At 38.7% G+C, this 25230-nt stretch overlaps 1 non-coding gene across 1 annotated transcript; it reads left to right on the top strand.

Moving 5' to 3' along the window:
- Positions 1-7829: 7829 nt before the first annotated feature.
- TRNAQ-UUG lies at positions 7830-7914 on the top strand. The gene has a single exon. It is a non-coding gene; the product is annotated as a tRNA-Gln (tRNA).
- The last annotated feature ends 17316 nt before the right edge of the window (positions 7915-25230 follow it).

The following is a 25230-nucleotide window of genomic DNA, read 5'->3' as shown; positions in this document are numbered from 1 at the left end:
ACTACTTTGAACACTCAGAATATCTTGTACTTACTTTTATCACAGCATGTATCAACATTTATAAGGTAAATATCTGGCTGTAGACCTGCTCCCTAGAGAGTGAGCCAAGTCTTTCACTTTTGAAACCCTAGTATCCTACTCTGTGTTTAATATATGTTTGATAAATAATAATTAAGGACTTGATACATATAAAATCATCAATTCCCTATCCTTTATCCCCTTTCTGTTCCTTTTGATCTTCTATTACCTGTTTTAAATGGACATAGACCAGGACCCCATGTCAGACTACTGTTTTTAATCCCAGCAAGGATTCTCATCTGGTCTTTACTAGGAGATTAGATTGGATTCCCATTAATCTTCCAGTTTAAGGACCTTCTCTACAAACAAAATTTGCTTTAGATGCAGAACATCCTCTGTTTATTACTCAGTGATCCATTCAAATCTTAACTCAGGAACAAAGGCTACATCTCAAGTAGGATTAAGTTAGTCTCTGGTGGATGACTTCAGATGACTTCAATAGTGGCCAGTCCAGTTTTGGGTCTTACAAATAGAACTTGAGATGCCTAACCCATTGTTAGCTATTAGCAATGGCGTCTTAGTGTGAATTTATTTCATTGCTCTTTTTCCTAACATCTAGCTGAGATCAACTGCCCTACAGAGTACGGTTTTATGGGGCACCTGGATAGCTCAGTGCGTTGAGCGTCCGACTTGGCTCAGGTCATGGTCTCCCGGTTTGTGAGTTCCAGCCCCACGTGGGGCTCTGTGCTGACAGCTCAGAGCCTGGAGCCTGCTTCGGATTCTGCGTCTCCCTCTCTCTCTCTGCCTCTCCCATGCTCATGCTCTCTCTCTGTCTCTCGATAATAAATAAACGTTAAAAAATAAGTAAGTAAGTAAGTAAGTATGGTTCTTCTAGACCAGAAGTAAAGGATAAAAGGTGCATTCAGGAGCCTGTGGCATTCACTTCCTGGAAGGAACCACCACGGGGTGGGGCCTAATTAGCAGTCCTTACAAAACCAAAGAGCACCCCTGGTTCTGGGAGGTAAGGAAAAAAAAGTAATAATTAATGCTTACAGGAAACTGCATTCAGGAATTAAGGGAAGATAGAGGAGACAAGAGGTAAATTTCATCAACTCTAAAATGTGTGCGGCCTGTGCAGTTTGTTTGTTTGATTTTAATAACAATGACAATGACAGAGAAGAGAGGAATAAGTGGCCACTTTCACCTTTCTAGCTCTAACCCTACTGTACTCTGGAATTTTATAAGTATCCCTGCAATGCATATTTTGGCAACATATCTTCACAGAGTAGATGTGCAATCACTTAAGGCATTAATACTATCATTTTCAGTTGATTCAATGTGATTCATGCAAAGTGAAAGGCAATTTTTCATTACAGAAATAATCTTTCATATAGAATATCCTCATAAGAGTGCTTCACACTTAAAGTTCACCTTTCACCCTACCAGAGCACAGCAAAAGCTGAAACAACGTCCATATAACCTCTCAGCTGGAATCACTTATACAAATATCTACCACTGGCATTCTGATGCTGACACTATTATTTCATTTTAATCTGACAATAAAAATCCTGCTGGATGGTTTATGATATGTAATCAAATCAATGTCACCAGAAGGATGAGGAACAATTTGTAATACTGATTCTAGGAAAGACATGCCCTTTCTCTGGGTTATAGAGGGTTCTAAAGGAAGTAGAGTTGACACTAAAGATACAAAGAAGCACTATCAATAACTAACACAATCCTTTCCTTGTAGACTACACTAAAAACAAAAATATTACACAACTTGATTATCTACTTGGGTCTAACAACTACCTTGAAAGGTAATCTTATAACTACACAGGGCTGACACGAATGTCACACTAGTGGAGACAATGCTACTGCTGCCACTACTTGTCCTATATTTTAGTTCATTGTTTTTTCACCATATCTAGTTTCACCAGAATCCCTCAACCCTTTGGTTTGCTGACCTTGGAATATACAAACACCCTAGATCACAAGTTCTTAAAACTTCATATATCACTGATCAATAACAAATAAAAGAAAATAAAATGAGAAAGACTAACACATGGTTTCCTTTGTTCTTCTAACTAGCACCTCCCACCAACACAAAAGAAAGGATAAATTTTAATTCTCAATAGGCAGGAATGATAGCAACACAAAAGACATTCCTATATGTTAAATAAATTTAGCTTTATGGAAAACTCACCACCTTATTTCCTCATTTTGCCACATACGAGTGAAAACTACATGACCAAGTGTACTGGATATCCGTTTCTTAATTTTTTTTAAGTTTATTTATTTATTTATTTTGAGAGAAAGAGAGAGTACAAGCAGGGGAGGGACACACAGAGAGAGAGAGAGAATCCCAAGCAGAATCCGCACTGTCAGCGTGGAACAGAATTCGGGGCTCAAATGCACAAACCGTGAGATCATGACCTGAGCCAAAATCAAGAGTCAGATGCTCAACCTACTGAGTCACCCAGGTGCCCCATATATCCTTTTCGATAGAACATCAGGTCATATTTGTCAAGGCCTCCACCACAGCTTAAAGGAGTTCATTCATTTTAATTCAGTAACCATTTACTATCTATTATGTGCAAGGCACTGATCCAAATCCTAATATAAGGATCATAACTGTCCAATCCCTGCCTCCAAATAGCTTATGATCTAATAAAGACAACAAACCACTAATATAAGACTAAGAGAAGCACCATAAAAGAGGAACAAATCAACCAATGAAGGTTGAAAAAAAAAGAGAGTAACATTTACTTAAGGGAATCTGGAAAGGCTTCATAGAGAACATGGAAAATGAAATGGGACCTTAAAGATTAGGTGGCACTCTCAGGAGACAAAGGGAAGGAGGGAAGGAAAGAGGAAGTGTATGTGTATATAAGTGTGTGTGCACGTGCACACATTAAAAGAGGTGAAAGAATGGGAAAAGAACATTCCAGAAAATAACAGGAGCAGGGAACATGGTATAAATTTCACACCATATCTCAGGAATAGGCAATGTATAATTGTTAAAGCTTTCAAGAGGAAAATATAGAGTAATAATGCTTTCAGGAAAACCAGCTCTAAGTTTTTTATTTAGGATAGTTATTGGAGTATGTATTATTTCAAGTTTACTGATCTTCAAATTCCAACCATTGGATTATCACTCAAGAGGCTAAAAAAATAGATTCCATAGAATAAAGAACTTATTATAAAACTTTCCTTATATTTTGGTGGTCAAAAAGATATGTCCCTGGCATTGGCTTCCAGAATGAGGTAAAACCATACCACCCCCAGCACTACCACAAGACAGATGAAAGTAAACAGCAAGTGATCTCAAAGAGAAAACAGATTTGTGAGGACAAGCCACTATAAAGCTGAGGAAGGACAAAGAATGAGGCATTCTATACAGGTATTGAAAAGTCAATTCAATTACAAGAATGCATTAACTAAGGTGACCAGAAGCAATACAACCCTGGGCAAGAGTTGGTACTAAGCAGGAAAGTAAACAGGCATCTCACATCTTTCCTCACTCTTCAAAAGCAGCCATTAGGCACAGAATAAATAGCTATAAAGCACCAGCTGCTCCACAGACCCAGGCCTCAAAGCATGAGACAAACTATCCTCCACAGGGTAGTATTCAAAGAGCTACCATTGAATAGTGTTATCAACACAATTCCTGAAGTCAGCACCAATTTCCAATGCAAGATCCACACACTTCAGTTGAACTGGAGTAAATTGGTTCTTAAAAAGGTGAGGTAGTCAGAGGATGGCATAATTTTCATCCTAGACTGCACATAAGAAGTGGTTTGGGTCCAAGTACTGATAAGGTACAATCCTGGTCTTTTTTTTTTTTTTTTTAAGTTTATTTATTTTGAGAGAGAACACATGCATGCAAGCAGGCGGAGGGGCAGAAAAAGAGGGAGAGAGAAACCTGTGAGAGAATGACCTGAGCCAAAATCAAGAGTTGTATGCTGAACCAAGTCCCCCAAGCACCCTCCAGTTTTATTTTTAATATCCTTTTATTATTCTGTAATCAGCTTAATCTGTAAATTGATCACATTTAGGATCTTTATTATTTTTATTCCACTTAAAGACATTTCTATTATTTACTTTTTTTTTCCTTTCCAACAGATATTGCTATTTTATACCACTGTCCTTAAATATCCTTCTATTACTTTATCCACAAGTGAAGACTTATACAAAAACACTTGTTTCAATTTATATTTGATAGAAATATCACTTTTACTCATGTGTGATGGAGTGTGTAGTGTTCTTTGGAACTATCTTAATTTGTGGGCTCTTATTTTCCATTCATTCACTTAGCGGTTTTATGTAGATAGCACATATGCAGAGAAGGTTTAAGATTATATCCCTTTCTAGAGATTCTATCTTGCATGCTGTGATGGTTGACTTTATGTGTCAACTTGGCAGGGCCATGGTGCTCAGAGGTTTGGTCAAACGTTATTCTGGATGTTTCTGTGAGGGTGTTCTTTTAGATAAGATTAACATTTAAACTAATGGTTTTGAGTAAAGCAGATTGCCCTCCATAATGTGAGTGAGCCCCTTTTAATCAGATGAGGGCCTTAGAGAACAAAGACTGACCTTCCCTGAGCAAGAAAGAATTCTTCCAGGAAACTGTCTTGGAATTCAAACTATAATTCTTCCCTTAGCCTCCAGCCTGTTGGCCTACACCAGGAGATTTTAGATTCAGTAAGCCTCCATAAACATGAGAGCCAATTCCTTAAGGTACATCAATCAATCAATCTCTCTAGATATGTGGATGCACACATATATGCTGGGTTTACATACATGCACACATCCTTTTGGTCCTGCTTCTCTGCAAAACCTTCACTAATACAGATACCTGTGAGCTGTAGATATACATAGAGATATAGACATGATGTAGATATAAATATAAACATATATTAGGTTTAACAAACATATTAGGTTAAAACAACATACATTTATTCCATTTCTGTGGGCGAGGGACTGGCATATCATCTAGGTCCTCTGGGTAGAGTCCCATCAACTGGGATCAGGGCATTGGCAGGTGCTGTGGTGTCTAATAAATGACTCAACCAGGGAATCATCCCATTTTTGCAGAATGGGATCATTCCATTTTTGCAGAATTCAGTTTCTTGCAGTTGTAGGATTGAGGGCTTCAGTCATGCTGGCTGTTGGCCAGAGACCACCCTCAGTTCCCTCCTACATGGATGTTTCAACATAGACAACCCACAACGTGGCAACTTTCTTCCTCATACTCAACAAGGGAGTGAGTGACTCCAGCAAGACCAGAGTTACATCTTATGTAATATAATCACATATATTCCATCACATCTGTGTTTGCTATTGATAAGAAGTAATTCACAGGTCCCATCACATTAAAGGAGAGGGACACCACAAGGATATGAATGCCAGGAGTTGGGAATCGTGTCAGCGACCTTACATCCTATTATATTTTCTCTCTAGTCTAAACGCTTACAAATAAGGGCTGCCACATTTTTAGTCCAGTGTTCTTTCTCTTATTTTCATGAATATGATGAAACTGAGCGTGTGCTTACATATAAAAAAAATTATTACATTCACTTACTTTTGGATGTCAAGTTATGCAATAATTGCATTTCTAAAAATAGCATCATTATAAAAGTGCACTTCTGAAATTCATTCAGGCCACACAAGTTGCAGAGTAGCCAAACGTGGTCTCTTAATGGCCATTGGTTAGTTGCTGTGCTGCAAGCCCTTGTTAACTTTTTGTTAACTTTCATTGAAGTACCCAGAAACACACTGCAGCATTATCATAGACATATGTATATTTTTCATTGCTTTAATACCATACTTTTATAAATCCCCTTTATTAAAAAGAAACATACATGAAATCAAAATTGAGTATTTTTGCTCAATTTTAAAAATTTATTTAAAAAATATCAGCTATGTGGTAGCTAAATATGTTCACATATTAAGATGTTTCTAATATACTGTATATACTTTTACACAAGGTCATAACCTTCCTTTTCAAGTTATTTGCTTTAAAAATATTAAAACTTGTTGCTAATTTGATTTTTCTTCCATGAACATTGTCCTCTAATTTTAAAACATTTGTTTGGCACTGCATATGCAGTTTCTTAGGAACACATACACATTTCACAAAGTAAAGGACAGTACTATAAAAATAACTTGAATTCTACTGAACTGAACTTTGTCCCTGACCCTGGTATAAGACCTAGATCTTCTACTGATTTTATTTCATATTTTGTTTCCGATTTTGTCTTTTTAAAAAATGTTTATTAAATGTTTTACTGCCTATAACAAAAGACATTTTAAGAGATTTAACGATATCAGTTCAAAACAGAAAGTCAAATCAATGCTGCGCTACTGTTGTAAAGATAATCAAGGTTAGAAAAATGAACAAACATCCATTACAACAGTATTCAGTATTCCTGAATACTCTCTGCATAGAGTAGGTTAAAACTAATGTGATTTGACCTTGACTTTCAGATTAACACTATTTTTTTAAGTATATTTATTTATTTTGACAGAGACAGACACAGCGTGAGTAGGGGAGGGGCAGAGAGTTAGAATCCCAAGCAGGCTCCTCACTGTCAGCACAGACCCTGACGCAAGGCTTGAACCCACAAAGCTGTGAGATCATGATCTGAGCCAAAACCAAGAGTCGGACACCCAACTGACTAAGCACCCAGGCACCCCTCAGAATAACACTATTAATGTCATACAGTATATGCTGACAATTAGAAAATATATCTCAGACTCCTATTATAAAAACTAACTCCCTAACAAAGGTAGCAAAAGAGGGGCAGATAACCTCTGGATTTTGAGATGAGTTGCCTGTTGCTTCTATTTCTGTATCACAATGTTCACTCACCCAGTGTCACCATCTCTCTCGTAGCCTCATAGATGGTGACTGCACAATTCTAGTACCCAAAATACCACAGGTCTAGGAGAGAACCAATTTGAACATTCTCCTATTTCCACGCTACACAGGTTCCAACCATTATTCTTCCACCTTTATGCAAAACATATTCTGCCTTTAAGAGTTACCTGAGGGGTGCAGAGTAGAGATTGGGCGGTTTGAGTGCTATCATTCACCCCACCCCACAAGGAATCACATCCTAAAGCTATGTTCACATGGAACAATACTGGAATTGGAAGCAGAATACCATTTCAGTAACAGTTGAGTAAACAGTCTGTCCCCAGTGTGGCATCAGAGAACAAGCCAAGAGAGGCTTTCTGCATCTACACCCTTGAATCAGTGTTTCACATACAAGTCATGGAAAAGTGCTTCATTTCCAGGGACAAGAAACACAACAGAAGTCTTCATACATGCATGTGGACAACTAATGCACAGTAACATCATCTACTGGTGGAGGAAGAAAACTGAACAACAAATCTTCCAAATTCAGATGAAATTATTTGTTTCATGTGGGAATAAGAGAATAGGACTGATCATTTCAGGGAAGAATGATGGGCAGGACTGTCCTCAGAGCTAAGCTCCTTTCACCAAATGGCCCCTAAGCCATCTTCCTCTCCACACACAGATGATACCCATCAAGTTTACTTGTTCATTCATGCTGTGCCCTGCTCAAGGACCCTTGAATCATGTACCCTTCCCTCATTACTTAGTATGATAAAGAGCTAACTCTATGGCATGACACTGTAGCATACTGATGCTGTGTCAGAGTCATGGCTTATCACTTCAGGACTACGTGATCTTGAGGAAGTTACATAATCTCTAAATCTCCACCTGTAAAGTGGAGATATACTCAGCATCCTAACAATAATTAAATTAGCAACTATAGGGCGCCTGGGTGGCTCAGTCGGTTGAGCGTCTGACTTTGGCTCAGGTCATGATCTCACAGTTCGTGGGTTCAAGCCCCACTTTGGGCTCTGTGCTGACAGCTCGGGGCCTGGAGCCTGCTTCAGATTCTGTGCCTCCCTCTCTCTCTGCTCCTCTCCTGCTCACACTCTGTCTCTCTCTCAAAAATAAATAAAGATTTAAAAAAATTAAAAAAAAATTAGCAACGATAAGTCCTTAGCATATACAAAGCAGTCTCTAAAAGGAGTTACAGTTGATGAATGGATAAAGAAATTGTGGTTTATATACACAATGGAGTACTACGTGGCAATGAGAAAGAATGAAATATGGCCCTTTGTAGCAACATGGATGGAACTGGAGAGTGTGATGCTAAGTGAAATAAGCCATACAGAGAAAGACAGATACCATATGGTTTCACTCTTATGTGGATCCTGAGAAACATAACAGAAACCCATGGGGGAGGGGAAGGAGAAAAAAAAAAAAAAAAAAGAGGTTAGAGTGGGAGACAGCCAAAGCATAAGAGACTCTTAAAAACTGAGAACAAACTGAGGGTTGATGGGGGGTGGGAGGGAGGAGAGGGTGGGTGCTGGGTATTGAGGAGGGCACTTTTGGGATGCGCACTGGGTGTTGTATGGAAACCAATTTGACAATAAACTTCATATATTGAAAAAAAAATAAAAAAATAAAAAATAAAAAAAAATAAAAGGAGTTACAGTAAAAGGCTCAGTCTGCCTCTGACCAGCCATGTTCCTATACATACCTATATTCCCTACCAGCTGCTTCCATTAAGTCTTCTTTATCTGCTGCTTTCTACTGACCTCTTCCTCAGGCACTTCTCTTTCTGACAAAACTCTTCATAGGTGTAGGAGGAAGGAAACTTCAAGACACATTTTCCCCTCTCTGACTCAGTAGTCAGTACTTTCCCACTCCAAGCCTTCCTTTTCTCCTTCCTCCCAGTCCCTGTGTTTATCAAACCCTGTGTCACCGAGAGCACCCCCACATCTATGTCGCTCACCTAATTCTCAACTAGTGCCAGGAACAGAGGGGAACCAGACTAAAGATAGCTAAGGTGTGAGGTATTGAAGTAGCCAACAAAGACAGGTTAAAATTAATTAGATCACCTGAATTCTTCATGCACGTAGCAGATAAGCATCAGATTCTGACCATGTATTTGTCTCTAGCCTATCTCAGTGCTGTGTAGCCCACAACACAACACATACACACACATACACACACACCCCACAGGCTCCCTGAGGGCAAAAACCCTGTCTTACTCATTCTGAAGCTTTACCACCTAGTTTAAACTTTAGCACATATTTGGTACTTAGTATATTTTTATAGAACTAAATGGAATTTTCTTTTATAATGTATCAAGTATCTTGTCCCTACATCTGCTATCAATGAAATGTGTATTTTTAAAGTTAATGAGATGTGTATGTAAGTCACAGAAGACTGTATAAATGTAAATGAGTGTTGTCTTTTATTGATTTTTATTTTTTAAGTTTATTCTGAGAGAGAGTGCAAGTGGGGGAGGGGCAGAGGGAGAGGGGGGGACAGAGGATCCGAAGTGGGCTCTGTGCTGACAGCAGAAAGCCCAATGTGGGGCTCAAACCCACAAACTGTGAGATCATGACCTGACCCAAATTTGGATGCTTAACCGACTGAGCCACCCAGATGTCCCGAGTGTTGTCTTTTAGAGACAATATGAGGGATATATGTATGGTGTAATAAACACTTGACAAACTATGAGCTCTTCTAATGGACCATTTATAATTATTCAAATTGCCTGAGACTCACAACAGCGAAATATCCAATAACTGTGGGTAGCAGTTTGGAATGCCAGGAGATAATGGTACTGAGGCGGTAACAGGGCGTGTAATTAGATGAATAGCATTAGCACCAGAAGACAAAAGGTTTTTGCTTAAAGATAAACAAACTGCTGAGTTACAAGCAGCAGGTGGCAATAAAACAATGCTAATACTAATACTATATTACTAATACTAATGCTAATGCTAGTACTGTATGTAGAACAATCATAGGGAATCTCAAAGGCAGAGTGGAACAAGGTCTCCACTCACAAGAGCTACATAAACCCATGTACAGAAAGGCACCAGGATGTGAAGACAGAATTCCATGACACAATGAAAACACAGAAAAAGTCTTTTACAATATAATCAAAATCTATATGAGAGTAGGTGATGAACAGGAGTCCAGAAGCAGAAAAAACAGATCAAAAAAATGGTTCAGAAAAAGGTTACAATAGCTGGATGAGGGCAGAATCAATCAGACTAATGATAAGGTCACCAATGACCTCAATGTTGTAGAATATAATGGTTACTCTTTGGTCCTTAGCTTACACGACCCATTAGCATTTCACTCACTCCTCCTCTCTCAGCTTCTAGCATATCATCCTGTCTTTTGTTTTGTCTTGTTTCCTACCTCAATATCCTCACCCTCAATTTTCTTTGCTCGTTCCTCATCTTTTCTACTTTATCCACTTCACTCCCTTGGGCATCTCACTCTGTCTCATGGCTTTAGAAACCATCTGCATGCATAAGACTCTTACAATTTTTACCACCAGCCCAGATCTTTCTCTTGAATTCCAGTGGAATTAATCCAACTACATTTCCACAACTTCATTTAAATGTCTAATAAAATTCACAAACATAACATTCATCAAATTGAACTTCAGATCTTTCCCTACTCATACACACTCTATCTTTTCCTTCTCAGTAATAATGCCACTCTTTAGTTGTTCAGCCACAAACCTTGGGTCATCTTTGACCCTTCTTTCATACACTCTAAACTTAATCTTCTAATAAAACCTATTGTCTTAACATTCAATAAATATCAATTATCCTACCACTGCTCACAACCTCCATTGTTTATCACCATCTCTAATGCACAATCCCTCACCTAGACTGACAGTAACCTTCCAACCATCTCCCTTCAGCCTGGTCTCAAGACAGCAGCCAGAGTCATGCTGTTAATCACAGGTCACATCTCTCTACTCAAAACCCTCCAATGGCTTCCCAAGTTTCTCAAAGAAAAAGTCAAAGTCCTAGCAGCCTTCTTCTGGGCTCACATCTGGCCCCCATTATCTCTTTATCTCATCTCTTACTCTTCTACCCTTGCTCACTCCACATAGATTCCTTATTGTTCCCACCTCAGGGCCTTTGTACATGCCCAATCCCTCCCCCTGGAATGCTCTTCTCCCAGACATCCCATGGCTTATTCCCTCACCTCCCTCAGGTTTTTACTAAAATGCCATAATTTCAGTGATGCCTTCTCTAGCCAAACTATTCAAAATTACAACCTCTATCTCAATGTACTTTCTAGTTCTCTTCTCTGCCCTATTCTTCTCCAAGTACTTATCAGTATCTAATCTAGCATTTATTTTACTTATTGATCTTGGTTATTTATATACACTGTACTTTACCATTCATCTGTTTTGTTGACTGTTGTATCCCCAGACCTTAGAGTACTGCATGGCATATGTAAGTGCTGAATAAAACCTGTGGATGAAAGGACTCATAATAACCCACATTTAGTGAATGCTTACTTTTGTCATGGATTAGACTAGTCATAATGCAATATATTATTTTTACTAACTCCCCACAGCCTCCATGAGAGATAAGCTATGATTGTATGTCTTTAGCAGATGTCAAACAGGCTTAGGGATTCTAAGTAATGTGTCCAAGATCACATAGCTAGTCATTGGTACTGAATTACCACATTCTTTTGATACATAGTTCATAAAACCAAGTTACCGCCAGATTCTTTTGGATGAATTATCTCCATGTCTCTTAACTGTGTGATGTCAATTGTACCCTCTTTAGCAATTTACACATTTTGATTATGTATACATGTATGAACACATGCCATAACAAAATTCTCAGCGGAGAATAAAGGTTAGAATCATACTTATAATCATATTCCCAGCAATGTAACTCCCACAGGGAAATACAATAAATAGTTTCATAGTCTCGCCATGGTGCTTCCTTTTCTTATTTCCAATTCATACCTATTCAGTTTACAGTTATTCTTCCCATTTTTATAACTCACCAGGCTATGAAAATCATTTTGATATTTTAAAATTGGGGAATGGTGGAATTATTTGGTCAAGCTTTATGCTGCTTTGATATGCTTTCCTAATCTTGAAATAAATTTGAATGCATCTGGTTGAGTGACATTTCAAAACAATTAATTTATGTCTTCTTAGAATGGATGAAGACCAACTATCCATTGTCAAAAAAATACTATATTTGTTTTTGAAACTTTATATGTCATATATGTTCTATACTCTTAGCTAATCTTATCAACTTGAACAACTGAACTGTCAGGTCAGTTGAGGAAAATCAACACAGATTTTTATGGATTTTTTTTTTTCCTATGTTTATTCAAAATGTTGTGTGAGCAAATGTATCTCAAAGCCAGTCTGATAATTTGGTAACTATGTAATCATTAATATTTAGAAAAAAATTTTCACTTTCCACTAAGAAGTATCAAATTTAGTACATATTTGACATTGTCCTTAATCTCTCGTTAGGGAGAAACAGTTGGCAATGTGGTAAAATACGCATTACCTGTAATCAACTTAAAATTTATTTTTGTGCTATCTTCCAAATTCTTAAATTCTAAATGGGCTTTATCATTAAGCTCAAATTGAGGAAGAGGTACAAAATGCAAATATATATAACCAGGCTTGGTTTTAGGACTTGATAATATATTCCTAAACAGAACTGAAAACATGCATTTAAAATTTCTCCTGGGGGGGGTCCCGGAAGATGGCGGCATAGGAGGACGCGGGGCTCACAGCGCGTCCGGCCGATCACTTAGATTCCACCTACACCTGCCTAAAGAACCCAGAAAACCGCCAGAGGATTAGCAGAAGGGAGTCTCAGGAGTCAAGCGCAGACTAGAGGCCCACGGAAGAGGGTAGGAAGGGCGGCGAGGCGGTGCGCGCTCCACGGACTGGCGGGAGGGAGCCGGGGCGGAGGGGCGGCTCGCCGGCCAAGCAGAGCCCCCGAGTCGGGCTGGCAAAAGCGGAGGGGCCGGACAGACTGTGTTCCGACAGCAAGCGCGACTTAGCGTCTGGGAGGTCATAAGTTAACAGCTCTGCGCGGAAAGCGGGAAGGCTGGAGGACAAAGGGAGGGAGAGCTGCTGAGCCCCCGGACGGCAGAGCTCAGCTTGGCGGGGAACAAAGGCGCCAGCGCCATCTCCCCCGCCCATCCCCCAGCCAAAATCCCAAAGGGAACCAGTTCCTGCCAGGGAACTTGCTCGCTCTGCGCAAACACCCAACTCTGTGCTTCTGCGGAGCCAAACCTCCGGCAGCGGATCTGACTCCCTCCCGCTGCCACAGGGCTCCTCCTGAAGTGGATCACCTAAGGAGAAGCGAGCTAAGCCTGCCCCTCCAGCCCCCGTGCACCTTGCCTACCCACCCCAGCTAATACGCCAGATCCCCAGCAACACAAGCCTGGCAGTGTGCAAGTAGCCCAGACGGGACACGCCACCCCACAGTGAATCCCGCCCCTAGGAGAGGGGAAGAGAAGGCACACACCAGTCTGACTGTGGCCCCAGCAGTGGGCTGGGGGCAGACATCGGGTCGGACTGCGGCCCCGCCCACTAACTCCAGTTATACACCACAGCACAGGGGAAGTGCACTGCAGGTCCTCACCACGCCAGGGACTCTCCAAAATGACCAAACGGAAGAATTCCCCTCAGAAGAATCTCCAGGAAATAACAACAGCTAATGAACTGATCAAAAAGGATTTAAATAATATAACAGAAAGTGAATTTAGAATAATAGTCATAAAATTAATCGCTGGGCTTGAAAACAGTATACAGGACAGCAGAGAATCTCTTGCCATAAAGATCGAGGGACTAAGGAACAGTCACGAGGAGTTGAAAAACGCTTTAAACGAAATGCAAAACAAAATGGAAACCACGATGGCTCGGCTTGAAGAGGCAGAGGAGAGAATAGGTGAACTAGAAGATAAAGTTATGGAGAAAGAGGAAGCTGAAAGAAAGAGAGATAAAAAAATCCAGGAGTATGAGGGGAAAATTAGAGAACTAAGTGATACACTAAAAAAAAATAATATACGCATAATTGGTATCCCAGAGGAGGAAGAGAGAGGGAAGGGTGCTGAAGGGGTACTTGAAGAAATTATAGCTGAGAACTTCCCTGAACTGGGGAAGGAAAAAGGCATTGAAATCCAAGAGGCACAGAGAACTCCCTTCAGACGTAACTTGAATCGATCTTCTGCACGACATATCATAGTGAAACTGGCAAAATACAAGGATAAAGAGAAAATTCTGAAAGCAGCAAGGGATAAACGTGCCCTCACATATAAAGGGAGACCTATAAGACTCGTGACTGATCTCTCCTTTGAAACTTGGCAGGCCAGAAAGGCTTGGCACGATATCTACAGTGTGCTAAACAGAAAAAATATGCAGCCGAGAATCCTTTATCCAGCAAGTCTGTCATTTAGAATAGAAGGAGAGATAAAGGTCTTCCCAAACAAACAAAAACTGAAGGAATTCGTCACCACGAAACCAGCCCTACAAGAGATCCTAAGGGGGATCCTGTGAGACAAAGTACCAGAGACATCACTACAAGCATAAAACATACAGACATCACAATGACTCTAAACCCATATCTTTCTATAATAACACTGAATGTAAATGGATTAAATGCGCCAACTAAAAGACATAGGGTATCAGAATGGATAAAAAAACAAGACCCATCTATTTGCTGTCTACAAGAGACTCATTTGAGATCTGAGGACACCTTTAGATTGAGAGTGAGGGGATGGAGAACTATTTATCATGCTCCTGGAAGCCAAAAGAAAGCTGGAGTAGCCATACTTATATCAGACAAACTAGACTTTAAATTAAAGGCTGTAACAAGAGATGAAGAAGGGCATTATATAATAATCACAGGGTCTATCCACCAGGAAGAGCTAACTATTATAAATGTCTATGCGCCAAATACCCGAGCCCCCAGATATATAAAACAATTACTCATAAACATAAGCAACCTTATTGATAAGAATGTGGTCATTGCAGGGGACTTTAACACCCCACTTACAGAAATGGATAGATCATCTAGACACACAGTCAATAAAGAAACAAGGGCCCTGAATGATACATTGGATCAGATGGACTTGACAGATATATTTAGAACTCTGCATCCCAAAGCAACAGAATATACTTTCTTCTCGAGTGCACATGGGACATTCTCCAAGATAGATCATATACTGGGTCACAAAACAGCCCTTCGTAAGTTTACAAGAATTGAAATTATACCATGCATACTTTCAGACCACAATGCTATGAAGCTTGAAATCAACCACAGGAAAAAGTCTGGAAAACCTCCAAAAGCATGGAGGTTAAAGAACACCCTACTAACAAATGAGTGGGTCAACCAGGCAATTAGAGAAGAAATTAAAATATATATGGAAACAAACGAAAATGAAAATACAACAATCCAAACGCTTTGGGATGCAGCGAAGGCAGTCCTGAGAGGAAAATACATTGCAATCCAGGCCTATCTCAAGAAACAAGAAAAATCCCAAATACAAAACCTAACAGCACACCTAAAGCAAATAGAAGCAGAACAGCAAAGGCAGCCTAAACCCAGCAGAAGAAGAGAAATAATAAAGATCAGAGCAGAAATAAACAATATAGAATCTAAAAAAACTGTAGAGCAGATCAACGAAACCAAGAGTTGGTTTTTTGAAAAAATAAACAAAATTGACAAACCTCTAGCCAGGCTTCTCAAAAAGAAAAGGGAGATGACCCAAATAGATAAAATCATGAATGAAAATGGAATGATTACAACCAATCCCTCAGAGATACAAACAATTATCAGGGAATACTATGAAAAATTATATGCCAGCAAAGTGGACAACCTGGAAGAAATGGACAAATTTCTAAACACCCACACTCTTCCAAAACTCAATCAGGAGGAAATAGAAAGCTTGAACAGACCCATATACCAGCGAAGAAATTGAATCGGTTATCAAAAATCTCCCAACAAATAAGAGTCCAGGACCAGATGGCTTCCCAGGGGAGTTCTACCAGACATTTAAAGCAGAGATAATACCTATCCTTCTCAAGCTATTCCAAGAAATAGAAAGGGAAGGAAAACTTCCAGACTCATTCTATGAAGCCAGTATTACTTTGATTCCTAAACCAGACAGAGACCCAGTAAAAAAAGAGAACTACAGGCCAATATCCCTGATGAATATGGATGCAAAAATTCTTAATAAGATACTAGCAAATCGAATTCAACAGCATATAAAAAGAATTATTCACCATGATCAAGTGGGATTCATTCCTGGGATGCAGGGCTGGTTCAACATTCGCAAATCGATCAACGTGATACATCACATTAACAAAAAAAAAGAGAAGAACCATATGATCCTGTCAATCGATGCAGAAAAGGCCTTTGACAAAATCCAGCACCCTTTCTTAATAAAAACCCTTGAGAAAGTCGGGATAGAAGGAACATACTTAAAGATCATAAAGGCCATTTATGAAAAGCCCACAGCTAACATCATCCTCAACGGGGAAAAACTGAGAGCTTTTTCCCTGAGATCAGGAACACGACAGGGATGCCCACTGTCACCGCTGTTGTTCAATATAGTGCTGGAAGTTCTAGCATCAGCAATCAGACAACAAAAGGAAATCAAAGGCATCAAAATTGGCAAAGATGAAGTCAAGCTTTCGCTTTTTGCAGATGACATGATATTATACATGGAAAATCCGATAGACTCCACCAAAAGTCTGCTAGAACTGATACATGAATTCAGCAAAGTTGCAGGATACAAAATCAATGTGCAGAAATCAGTTGCATTCTTATACACTAACAATGAAGCAACAGAAAGACAAATGAAGAAACTGATCCCATTCACAATTGCACCAAGAAGCATAAAATACCTAGGAATAAATCTAACCAAAGATGTAAAAGATCTGTATGCTGAAAACTATAGAAAGCTTATGCAGGTAATTGAAGAAGATATAAACAAATGGAAAGACATTCCCTGCTCATGGATTGGAAGAATAAATATTGTCAAAATGTCAATACTACCCAAAGCTATCTACACATTCAATGCAATCCCAATCAAAATTGCACCAGCATTCTTCTCGAAACTAGAACAAGCAATCCTAAAATTCATATGGAACCACAAAAGGCCCCGAATAGCCAAAGTAATTTTGAAGAAGAAGACCAAAGCAGGAGGCATCACAATCCCAGAATTTAGCCTCTACTACAAAGCTGTCATCATCAAGACAGCATGGTATTGGCATAAAAACAGACACATAGACCAATGGAATAGAATAGAAACCCCAGAACTAGACCCACAAACGTATGGCCAACTCATCTTTGACAAAGCTGGAAAGAACATCCAATGGAAAAAAGACAGTCTCTTTAACAAATGGTGCTGGGAGAACTGGACAGCAACATGCAGAAGGCTGAAACTAGACCACTTTCTCACACCATTCACAAAAATAAACTCAAAATGGATAAAGGACCTGAATGTGAGACAGGAAACCATCAAAACATTAGAGGAGAAAGCAGGAAAAGACCTCTCTGACCTCAGCTGTAGCAATCTCTTACTCGGCACATCCCCAAAGGCAAGGGAATTAAAAGCAAAAGTGAATTACTGGGACCTTATGAAGATAAAAAGCTTCTGCACAGCAAAGGAAACAACCAACAAAACTAAAAGGCAGCCAACGGAATGGGAAAAGATATTTGCAAATGACACATCGGACAAAGGGCTAGTATCCAAAATCTATAAAGAGCTCATCAAACTCCACACCCGAAAAACAAATAACCCAGTGAAGAAATGGGCAGAAAACATGAATAGACACTTCTCTAAAGAAGACATCCGGATGGCCAACAGGCACATGAAAAGATGCTCAACGTCGCTCCTTATCAGGGAAATACAAATCAAAACCACACTCAGATATCACCTCACGCCAGTCAGAGTGGCCAAAATGAAGAAATCAGGAGACTATAGATGCTGGAGAGGATGTGGAGAAACAGGAACCCTCTTGCACTGTTGGTGGGAATGCAAATTGGTGCAGCCGCTCTGGAAAGCAGTGTGGAGGTTCCTCAGAAAATTAAAAATAGACCTACCCTATGACCCAGCAATAGCACTGCTAGGAATTTATCCAAGGGATACAGGAGTACTGATGCATAGGGGCACCTGTACCCCAATGTTTATAGCGGCACTCTCAACAATAGCCAAATTATGGAAAGAGCCTAAATGTCCATCAACTGATGAATGGATAAAGAAATTGTGGTTTATATACACAATGGAATACTACGTGGCAATGAGAAAAAATGAAATACGGCCTTTTGTAGCAACATGGATGGAACTGGAGAGTGTGATGCTAAGTGAAATAAGCCATACAGAGAAAGACAGATACCATATGGTTTCACTCTTATGTGGATCCTGAGAAACATAACAGAAACCCATGGGGGAGGGGAAGGAAGGAAAGAAAAAAAAAAGAGGTTAGAGTGGGAGAGAGCCAAAGCATAAGAGACTGTTAAAAACTGAGAACAAACTGAGGGTTGATGGGGGGTGGGAGGGAGGGCAGGGTGGGTGATGGGTATTGAGGAGGGCACCTTTTGGGATGAGCACTGGGTGTTGTATGGAAACCAATTTGACAGTAAATTTCATATATTAAAAAAAAAAAAAAAAATTGCTCCTGAAGAGAGAAGTTTAGGGAAGAAAATATATGAACAAATTTATAAAGATCTGAAAAAGTTGATAATGTAATGTGTTGCTTGAAAAATAAATTGCTTTATAATCCATATTTAATGGTTCCATTAAAGGTTTTTTTAAAAAGAGTAACATTTCTCTCCCTCATTTAATTCACAATTTTATTCATTACAAACTTTCAAATCTACATGCTGCTAGGTTCAAATGCAAATGTTTCATCACTATTGTCAGCTTAAAAAGAAAGGATTTTACAAACTCAAAATGCAATTATTTGGCTGCTCCTGGGAACTTAAGCTTTATTCTTTTGGTCTCAAACATCTCAAAAATAGATCATACACACATAGAAAAAGATCAAGCCAAAGTTATTTTGAACCAAGTAATGAATAAAACCTTAAGCGAAACCAGGAATATTTCTAAAGGAATTTATTCTCTTCTTCATATTATACTCTCTTAATCTGTTTATAACATTGAAAAGGCATATAAAAATAATTCATTGGAGTCAAAGTATAATATTTCTGAATTATAAAATGAAGTAGCTATAATATAATAATAGTCCCCAAGAGTTGGGCCTATAATACCTATCAAAATATTCTTTTGCTTATTATTAAAGATAACATAAAAAGTTAACTATTTTAAACTAATGTAAAAAAAACCATAGTATTTCTAAAACTTTTAAGTAAACAGTATTAAATTTCAAAACTATTAATACCTCAAATTTATACCTTATAGAGAAAAATCACTTCAAACTTAGCAATTCCTTAAATTTTAAAATGCTTAAAGAAACAACTACATAAAAATTAAGAAACCTAAAATATTGAAAAAAAATTAGAAATTACCTGGAACTGATTTCCAGTGTGTACTTTTACTGTTGACCTCAAGTGAAATTCAAGAAAATGGTATCATGGGGTAATCTCCCTCACACTATCCTCTCTCTCTCTCTCTCTCTCTCTCTTTCTAGTGGGTTGTGATCATCTTGACCAAATGAAGTGAGAAGGTTTCACCTCATTTCACTTCTGTTTGCTTCTAATGAACAGAATATGGCAAAAAGGATGGGATGTCACTTCCAAGATCAGATTATGAAAGACTATGACTTCCTTTTTTGTCTGTCCCTCCCTCCTTTTCTCCCTCTTTCTTTGATAAAACAAGCTGTCATGTTAAAAGCTACCCTATGGAGAAGCCCATATGGCAAAAAATGGAGGCCGGTCTTTGGCCAACAAGGTGGAAATTGAGGCCCTTGGTCCAACAACCTGGAAGAAAGTGAATTCTGCAACAAGTGAGTGTGCTAGAAGCAGACCCCCCACCCCCCACAACTGAACCTTGAGATGATTCTAGCTCCAAATGACACCTTGATTTCAACCTTGTTGAGAGACTTGAGCAGGAAGACCCAGTTAAACTGTACCTGATTCCTCACCCGATGACACTGTGAGATAATAAATGTGTGTTATTTTAAGGGGCTAAATGTGGGGGCAATTAGACAGCAATAGACAACTAAATATACTCTTTCTTCTAAAAACACATACTCAATTAAAGGAATAAAGTTTAATATAAGGTAAGATATGTAAGAAGAGTTTTGTTTTGTTTTGTTTTTTTGATATTATGGTGGCACCAAGAATGATGATTTATGACAAGAAATACTTATGAGGAAGGTTAGAAAAAGGAGAAGGAAACGGGAAGAAGATATTTTTAGAAAGAAAAAACACAGATGATGATCATGGGCCCTGAATGTGACCCTAAGGATTCTGTACTTTATTCCATAAGTGAAGAACCATTAAATGTTTTTGAGCATAGGAATTATGAGATCCACATTTCTGGGAGAAAATTCTGGTGCCATTATATTCAAAATGGATTAGAAATGAAAAAGAAAATAACCAAATCATTTAAAGTTAATGTTACAGTCATTTAAAGCCATTGTTAAAGTCAGGATGAGAAGGAAGGAGAGTCTGAGCCCTGTAGAAGTGTCAGTAGGAACAGAAGTGGGGAAATGGGTGTGAGGTGCTTGGGAGCAAAATCATAGGGTTTGGTTAACAAAAGACTATGAGGAAATGGAAATAAAGAGGAAAGGTGAAAATGGCACTAAGATGTTCAGCCTGACTGACTTGAGAGAAATGGCAACATGAAACAGAGCAGAAAGGAAGGAAGAATTTAAAGGAGCAAAGTAAGTTCTTTTGAGTGGACTCGTTTGAGTAACAGCAGGATAATAATAAGGCAACAGTTTTGAATATGATTAGGACACTAAGGAACAAAGTCAGAACTGCAGGTAAAGATTTGGGAATAACTAACTTAGGGATGCTGGTTAAGCCATGAAAAGAAATGAGATAGCCCACTGAGTGCTTAAAAACCTCTTATTACTCTGCACTACCTGCAGGATAACATGGAAAATGATTAGTTAACCACTTAGCTTCAGCTGTTGCACATTCCAACATACATTCTATATTCCAAACACACAAAATGACTTAGGGGTCTCCCAAGACACTATGCATTTTCACACCCCATGCTAAGTCTTTGCACATTCCCCATTCCTGAAATGCTCCCTTCTTCAAGACTCATTTAGATTTTATGGAACTTCAAATGTCACCTCTTTTGTGTTTCCAAATCACATAGCCTTTATCACATTATATTATTACAAACTGTCTTACCTTTCTGTCCTAACACATGAACCCTGGGGCAAAGATCATGTCTTCTTAATTGTTTATAACTAATGGTGCCTTGAATATTTAACATAATGTTTAAACGACAATGTAATTACTAGGAAAAAAAAGAAAGAAGGAAGATGGAGAGACTCCGAAGAAAAAATGGGAATCATCCACCTTTAAGAAGCAGATCAAAGAAGGAATGAGGGAGACTAAGGAAACAAAATGGTTATTTGCATTTTAAAAGGGCAATGATGTTTCCTAATATTTAATTGAGAGTTCTCTTCAGTTACCACCTTCATATCAGTTAAACATGTCAAGTTCAATTTTAAAAAAAAAGAGGGCACCTGGGTGGCTCAGTCTATTGGGCAACCAACTTTGGCTCAGGTCATGATCTCGCAGTTTGTGAGTTCAAGCCCCGTGTCGGGCTCTGTGCTGACAGCTCAGAGCCTGGAGCCTGCTTCTGATTCTGTGCCTCCCTCTCTCTTTCCCCTCCCCCACTCATCCTCTGTCTCTGTCTCAGAAATAAACATTAAAAAAAATTTTAAAAATACAATGAAATTCATCTTTTGTGAAGTTTGGAAGATTTTGATTTTTTATAAAAATCAGAGAATATTGTCAAATCTACCAGGAATTGGCACTATCCCTCAAAACACATGCTGCTTTACTTGACAGAGCTTCTGCCTAATAATATAACTCCATTCTTTCCTTAACACTTCCCATACTAAAGAGCCATGAAATCTAAGACCATTGTCTCACATAACTCTTCAAGATTCTTCAATTTTATTTCATAGTATGCATTTATGTAGATTCTCAGGGCAACCCAAATAATTGTCTTCACATATTGTCAATAATATGTCCTCTTAGTCAAACAAAACCTTTCTAACACCAATCTTGCTCACATCCAAGACCTTTCCCTAAATACAGCTGCTTTCTTGCTCTCCAGCAATTCCATAAACCCAGACAGGTGAAATAGTATTCTGCACACACACCACTGCCTGTACCACAGCCATTACTTACCACAATTGGCAGTACAGGAAACAGGGCTGTTCTGGACACCTCAGCCGGCACCGGCAGGATTTTTCTTGCTTGCGTTCATTTCCTTGTTGCCAGTATTTTATCTGTAAGGAAATATACAATAACTTGGCTGTTACTCTAAACTCTTTCTTTCCTAAAGTCCCTATGTATGAAAAGATGTTAATGCATGTTGTTTGAATAGTTTATGTACCACAGTAGAATTTTGTGTACGTCTTAGACAAATTTAGTGTAATGTTTTTGTTTTTGTTTGTTTTTTTGTCTGTTGTTTGTTGTTGTTTTATTTTTTGTTGCTGTTGTTTGTTTTTTACCCAATATAGAAGACTCTCTACTCTTTGCTCTGAGATCAGTTTTGTTTTTTTTCCAAAATCATGCTATTAATCACCTTATAATGCAGTCCCAAGAAAACTAGCCCTATATGCTTGCCACAAAAAAATGACTGACAGCACAAGATTCTTTATATTATTTTATAGAATAAATTTGCCTTAAAACAAGTGGCAACAGAAAAAACAATACCATGGTTATAAATAATACCTGACACTCAGTAGGTGTCAGGGAGTAAAATAACTGAGCCTCAGGGAGGCTAAATGACATGCCCAAAGCTATACAATTAACACAAGGCAGAAATAAGACTCAAATCTAGGATCTGTCTTCAAGTACCAGGATCTTAGCTACTATTCTATAATATGCAAGATCTGAACCTTTACAGCACCTTAAAATTTATAACAAAACTTTAACATGTTATGGTCCTCAAAACACCATCAATGGGATGTCAGCACAGACACTGCTAATTAGTGATGAAGTCAGATTTGCTGATTTCAAGTATCTTGTTAATGAATTTTCTCCATGAACTCTATCAACATGTTTTGAAAGAGATCACAGAAACTGAAAAACACCTCCAAATTAGAATATAATTCTTAACCAGGGTACTCACAAGAATAAATGAGTCACTTGACACTCTATTTCTGATTCAGTGAAGGATCTATATTTTGGCAGGATTCATTTCTAAGAGCTCTACAAGTTGATACAAATGTCCCAAATGAGGTAACGAATTGTCACAGAGATATTTCCTCAGATTCAAGATCTGTTGTTGGCTGTAGCTAGGGGTCAGTCTTTCCCCCAAATCCTCCATTTTAATACCTTGTCCCTCCTCCTCTTCCTTAAAAGTCTCATTCCCTAAGTCTCTAGAAAGGAAAAAGGAAACCTCCTCATCCATCTCACATGTATGGAACACTGTGTCAGGCAAAGAATAAAAAGTTGATGATGCTTGGTCATGATCTCACAGTTTGTGGGCTCAAGCCCCACATGGGGCTCTGTGCTGACAGGATGGAACCTGTTTGGGATTATCTCTCCCTCTCTCTCTGCCCATCCCTGCTAGTGCTCTCTCTCTCTCAAAATAAATAAACAAACATTAAAATATTTTTAAGTTGATGATGCTTATTCTCAAGGCCGTCAAATTTTAGAGGGTGAAAATAGTCCCTAAAGTATCACTATGCACCTTCTTGAATTTCACACATAATAGGTGTTCAATAAAAGCTAGTTAATGAAAACTGTGACCAGATATCTTTCCTAGGCCAAGGATGCTTTCTAGTTCTTACCTAATGTTTAAAATAGCTGTGTGAAAATTGTATTTAAAAAAAATCAGTGGGTGCCTAGGTGGCTCAGTCAGTTACACATCTGACTTGTGATTTTGGCTCAAGTCATGATCTCATGGTTTTGTGAGTTCGAGCCCCACACTGGGCTCTGTGCTGACCTCAAGGAGCCTCCTTGGGATTCTCCGTCTCTCTCTGCCTCTCCCCTCACTTGCATTCTGTCTCTCTCAAATAAATAAACTTAAAAAAAAGTGTTCTTTATCCACCAAAATCATTTATAAATATAAATTTAAAAAAATCAATTAGTCAGATTCTGGACTACAGTTTTAAAGAATGAACCTTGAAACAAAACAAAACATCAATGACTGATTCAAAGACAATGCATATTGCATAATTCTCTGGCAGTGTTGGAAGGGTGGAAATCGGTAGGAGATTTGGCTGAGATCTGTGTTTTAGACAACGGGACTGCAGGATGGCCTGAATATTTTTGGCTGCACATATCTTTTTTTTTTTTTTTTGCTGGTGACTAGACAATGATCATCTCAGGTCCTTTGAAGCACACTCTTCAAACCACAATAGGAGATGTGAGAAATCTCCAAGGGCTCTGTGTCTGCAGCCACCACCATAAGTTTGTAGATACTTCTATTGAGAGTTTTATTAACTTCCTTGAGAAGCTGCCTATAGTTAACAAGACAGCTGGGCCATTTCCACCCATTTTACAGTGAAATAGATTTCTAAGAAGGGATTGGGTTTAGGAGTTAACAGACCTCTGTCTTTGCTGCAGTTCTGTAGTCTTATTGTCTGCTCAAGGAACACAGATGACTTCGAAACGAAAAAGCTCACCTCAACCCAGAAGGAAGGAGCAGAAATAGAATTGAAATTTTTAATAATTGTTTTCTCCTCCTTTTCCTTCAAAGACATCTAACTGCTAATCAGAGCTTCTGATAGGCATGAGATACCATTACACAATTATCAACTGAGTGGATATAATTCTATTACAGAGGAGATATTTGACAGATTCGTTAGCTCATGTCAACTCATCATGAGAAGCTATTCAATTTTTGTTAGAATTTTTGAATGTTTGAAATATCTCAGAGATTCCCAAACAGCAAGGGGCCCAGGAATGCCAAGCTGCCTCCACTAATGGGGTTAGAACAAATCCTTCTACATTCAAAATTGTTGGTTAAGTTTTTTGAATATAGAAGTGACTTGTGTGAAGATTCAAAGCAACAACCAAGGCAAATGTAATCCAGATATCAGCTGAGGTCATCCTCTGCTTTATGATTTCCTCTAATTCCTATCTCATGTCCAGGGAGAAGAAATCTCCTTAGAGAGAATTTTCCCCAAATCTGGAAGCTTGTCTTTTGTTATCTCTAATTCTGATTTCTTCTCTTGC

The sequence above is a fragment of the Panthera tigris genome, chromosome B3 (genome assembly GCF_018350195.1).
Source record: "Panthera tigris isolate Pti1 chromosome B3, P.tigris_Pti1_mat1.1, whole genome shotgun sequence".
In the NCBI taxonomy this organism is placed as follows: Eukaryota; Metazoa; Chordata; class Mammalia; order Carnivora; family Felidae; genus Panthera; species Panthera tigris.
Note: the sequence above shows the minus strand (reverse complement) of the source record. Positions and strands in the feature narration are given on the sequence as shown.